We start from the raw sequence: 4,480 nt of genomic DNA, 5'->3' as shown, positions 1-4,480 counted from the left end.
CGGCGCCTGGGTGGCTCAGTCGGTTGAGCCTCCGATGCTTGGTTTTGGCTCAGGTCATGATCTCACAGTTGGTGGGTTCAAGCCCCACATGGGGCTCTGTGCCGATGGCGCTGAGCCTGCTTGAGGTTCTCTTTCTCCCCTTCTTTCTCCGCCCCTGCCCAGCTTGTGCTCTTTCTCTCAGAATAAATCAATAAGCTTTAAAAAAAAATGTTTTCAGGAACAACCCAGGAGAAGACCCAGTCCAACCCCATGAAATGAATTGCCAGTGGTAGAATTTCACGCAGACGCTGAGGGGCACGGGGGTTTGAGGTGACAAGAGTAGGGAAAATAGGTGGGTGATTAATATATGCTTACAGCTTAGATCCACTCTGTTCACATCGGGCTATCCCAATGAATAGAGTCATAACTGGGAAGCAAGAGAGTGATTAAAAAAAAATAAATAAAAGTCTTGAAAGCCACCTGTGTCTTGTTAGAGTTCAAGCTAGCAGAAATAGAGCCTCCCTCGCCCTCAGATGCCTCTGTTCTCCTGCTCGTTAGCCTGGCAAAGCTGTGAGTAAGCTCAGAGCCTGCTCGCAGGGGGGGGAGTGGCTCTGCCTGGTGTGCCCGATGAGTCACTGCCACCTGCCCTGGTCCCCTGCCTGCCAGGTGGCCACTATCTTTGGACATTTTTGTTTTCCTTTGTGGGGAAGGATAATTATGGCCTCCATGCCCTGTGGCTTGATCCATTCTGCCTGCCCAGACAGGGGCAGAGATCCTTCACAAAACCTTCTTTTTTTTTTTTTAAGGGAAACCGGGGGGTGGCAGGGGAGGGGGGGGGGACTTGAGTATGCCTGAGGTGTGCAGAAGCACTGGTGGCACAAGCGTAGGACCCTTTCGGGATTTGCAAGATGCTTAACTGTGCCCCACCAGTTACCGCCGAGGAATGCAGTTGGTATGCAAAGTGGCTTAATTGACCTACAGGTTGGTTGAGTTTTAAAACCCGGTACCGATGCAAGACAGAGGAAAACAGATCTGACAGATCCAGGATGAGGCTGTGTGGTTTACGCAAACACGGACAAAAAACATCCGGGGACAGAATGGCCTCACGTGGAAAACGGCCTGGTGATTAGACAGATAAATGGATGGATGGATGGATGGATGGATGGGTGTTAGCTGAGAGGGAGCAAGGGGAAAGGCAGACCCCAGGAGCTTTTGGATTATGTATGTAGAACCCAACACCCTGGGCGTACGGAAGGTGTTCTAGACGGGCGCTGGACACTGACAAGTCAACCCAGGACCGGAGAGAATGTGTCGATTCTTTCTAAAGAGTTACTCCACACCTGGATGTGGCGGAGTTGGCTGTAGAAGTCATCAGTTGAGTTGGGTCACGATGGAAAACATTTGTGCACGAAGTCTGTAGTTGTTAGGTTCTGAGTGTGCACTGAGCCATCATATTCCTGGCTTTGAATTGCCACCCCAGGAAGGAACCTTGGGTGCATTATTTAACCTCTCTGGATCTCGGTTTCCTCATGTACGAATGAATGCCTGTTTCATGGAGAGGATGGAATGAGGCATATAGTTAGAACTTGGTCCCTGGTCGGGATTACCCTTGTGTGTATTACTTTTTTCAACCTATTTTAATCGTCAGGGAACATCGTGCCAGGTCCCTGCTAGACGCTAAGGATAAAGACTTCTTTGTTTCATTTTACAAATGTTTGCTGAGCACCTACTGTGTGCCTGGAAGACACTAAGTCCTGGAGGTTGGACTTAGGGGGAAACAGACAAGACCCCTGCCCACAAGGTGCCTCTAGCCTGGCAAGGAAGACGGGCATTCAAATAATTAACGTACTTAGCATAAAGAGGTCTGTGATGAGCCAGCCCAATGGGCTGGACACAAAGAGTATCGAGGCCTCTGCAAATGGGAAAACTGAAGCACAGAAAAGGGAGACGTGCCCAGGTCCCCTCACCCCGTGGGTGGCAAGAGCCTCAACTGGAACACAGACCAGCCTGACTCCAAAGTCCACATCCTTTCTCAACAACGCACAGCGGTGGCTGTGTGTTCCAAGCTTCTGGACGAAGACATCAGGCTGGGCAGAGTTGAGAAAATGCACAGACACAGAGGGAGTCATTTTTCAGAGTCTCCAATTTGGGAAAGATGTAACTTCTGGGATCCAGAGGAGAGGATTTGAGAAGAGTCAGCGCCTGCTGCCCCCCGAGGGGTGCTGGGTGATTCTCGGTGGATGGATGTGGGTCTACAGGAGGATGTGTGCGTCTATGCCTAGTTCTATGAACGTGTGAATGTGTGTGTATTTCTGCCCCGGTCTGTGTGTTTGTATGCCGTCTGCACGTAGAGGGGAGGCAGGTCGCTGTGCCTGTCCGTGCATGTGTCTGTTGTTCCGTCCATACATTTCTGTGTGTGGCTCTATTTATATGTGTGTTTCCATATGTCTACGTGTGTGAGTGTCTGTGCTAGCGACCCTGTATGTGTCGGAGTTGGGGGGGTGGGTAGATTCGTGTGTGTCTGTGTCTGTGTATTTGTATTTGTGCCTGTATGTGTGTGTGTGTGTGTGTGTGTGTGTGTGTGTGTCAGTGTCCGTGAGGGTCTGTGTGTGTGTGTGTGCCTGGGTGGGGGATGGTGTGGTGTGGCCCGCCTCCCACCCCCCCCACCCGATGTTTCGGTGGCGCGGATCTAACTTGTCCTGCAGAACTGGGGAAATGACAACGTCAGTACGTCTAGCCTTATCTCCCAGCCTGCCGCTCTGTCAGAGGAAATGAGGTTTGCTTGGCACATCTACTCTTTATGATGTCATTTTGGCTGTGGTCTGCGTGTCTTGCTCCCCTAGGTATTTGTCTTTTGATCGCCTAATGAATACCTGCCAACGTAGAGATGAAGAGAGCACGCATTTTGGAGGGGTTTTTTTCAAGAATTTTTTTTTTTTTTTAAAGCATGTTAGCCGTCCATCTCTTTTCTGTGGACTTGGAAACCACGGTAAAGGGTTTAGAGCTCTGGCTTTGAAATGCTAAGACTTCGCTCAAGTCTTCAGTTGGCCCTTTCAAAAGCTGTGTGACCTTGGAGGGGACACCGTGCGTCTCGGAGCCACAGCTCTTTTCCTGCTAACTTCAGAAAGTTCTTTGGAGGGGCAAATATAATAACAGAAGACTATGCTCTCAGAAATCCACACAGTCCTTAGATGGCATGATGTCAAGGCAGAAAGGCCCAGCAAGAGGCCTCTGGGCTCAGAGGTCAGGCAGACTCTGGGTTTGGGTCCTGGCTCCCTTCTTTTCCCAGTGTATGACATTGAGCAAGTTATTATACCTCTCTGAGCCTCAGATTGCTTCTGTGATAAATAGGATATTGCATCTAAAGCACTCAGCCCACTGCTGGCCACCGTGAGGACCCCCAAAATGAGAGCTGTCAATATTTTTAATAATACAGGAAAGGTGACGGCAGTAGTTATCATTTGTCCCCTTTCAGACTTGCAGTGAGTATAAGCAAGATAAAGAGTTTGGAAGTGCAGGGTGAAATGGGCAGTGTGATAGGAGTGATTTACTATTATTTGTTTTTACTATTTCAAGATGCAGCATCGGCAGAGTGTTCTTGGCATCACCACACTCTTGGCAAGTGCTTCGCGTTTCATCTAGAACTCAGAGACCGTTCTAGTTGCACAGAAGGCTGAGAACAAGACGGCCTCCAGCCCAGAGAGGTCTGGGCTGGCTGCCGGGGGCTGACTTCCCCAGGACTCATCCCCAGCCCCTCCAACTGCACCCCTTCTGGAAGATTGCCTCACTCCAACCTCAACACCCCCCTTGCCTTGGAAGGTGCTCTTCCTTCCCCCTGGAATATTCCTCATCACTGTTCTATGCCCTAGATCACCTGGGCTGGGATCCAGGTGCCTCTGCCTGAGCTAAGTCCCTGCTCTGTGCCCCCAGGGCACCGTGGATTCGCCCAACCATGCATGACATCCAGGACACTGGAATGCTCTGCTCTCTGTCTGGCTGCCTCCCGGCCGGTACCCTCCAGGAGGGCAGGGACAGGGACCACGAAACCCTCAGTGGATGTTTGCAGAGTAGACACATGGAGATTGGCTGGTTCCTCTCATTTTCTAGCCCTACCTCCCTCAGAGGCAATACCTTCAGATGGCAATATATTCATTTCATCTGGACCCACTTCTGACAGCCATTTTGTTTAGTAACATAGATGCTGGAATGACGTGCCTGTTGATTTTTTTGGGGGGGTTGGGTTTGCTTTCGAAACTGATGGGTTTGCTTTTGAAACCGATGGGTTCATTTCCTCTGGACTGCTTGTCTCAAATAATGGTGCCATGCAGACCAGAGGACAAAAGATTCCCAAGTGTTTGACCTGCTTCAGCCTGTGTTTTGGGGCTAACATGTGGGTTTGCTGCAGTGACCGTGGAGCTCTTGCCAGAGCTGGGCTCCCAGGACAGATGTTGGAATGCTCTGCAATTTCAGATGAGTCTTTTCATGGTCAGGTGGGCATCAT

The 4,480-nt window shown here is 50.3% G+C and overlaps 1 long non-coding RNA gene across 1 annotated transcript; it reads left to right on the top strand.

The window, feature by feature from the left end:
• The first annotated feature begins 812 nt into the window (after positions 1-812).
• LOC106975381 (uncharacterized) lies at positions 813-4,224 on the top strand. The gene is made up of 3 exons (XR_001430309.3): positions 813-2,225; positions 2,685-2,822; positions 3,556-4,224. It is a non-coding gene; the product is annotated as an uncharacterized LOC106975381 (long non-coding RNA).
• Positions 4,225-4,480: the final 256 nt, after the last annotated feature.

This window comes from Acinonyx jubatus, chromosome A1 (assembly GCF_027475565.1).
Source record: "Acinonyx jubatus isolate Ajub_Pintada_27869175 chromosome A1, VMU_Ajub_asm_v1.0, whole genome shotgun sequence".
In the NCBI taxonomy this organism is placed as follows: Eukaryota; Metazoa; Chordata; class Mammalia; order Carnivora; family Felidae; genus Acinonyx; species Acinonyx jubatus.
Note: the sequence above shows the minus strand (reverse complement) of the source record. Positions and strands in the feature narration are given on the sequence as shown.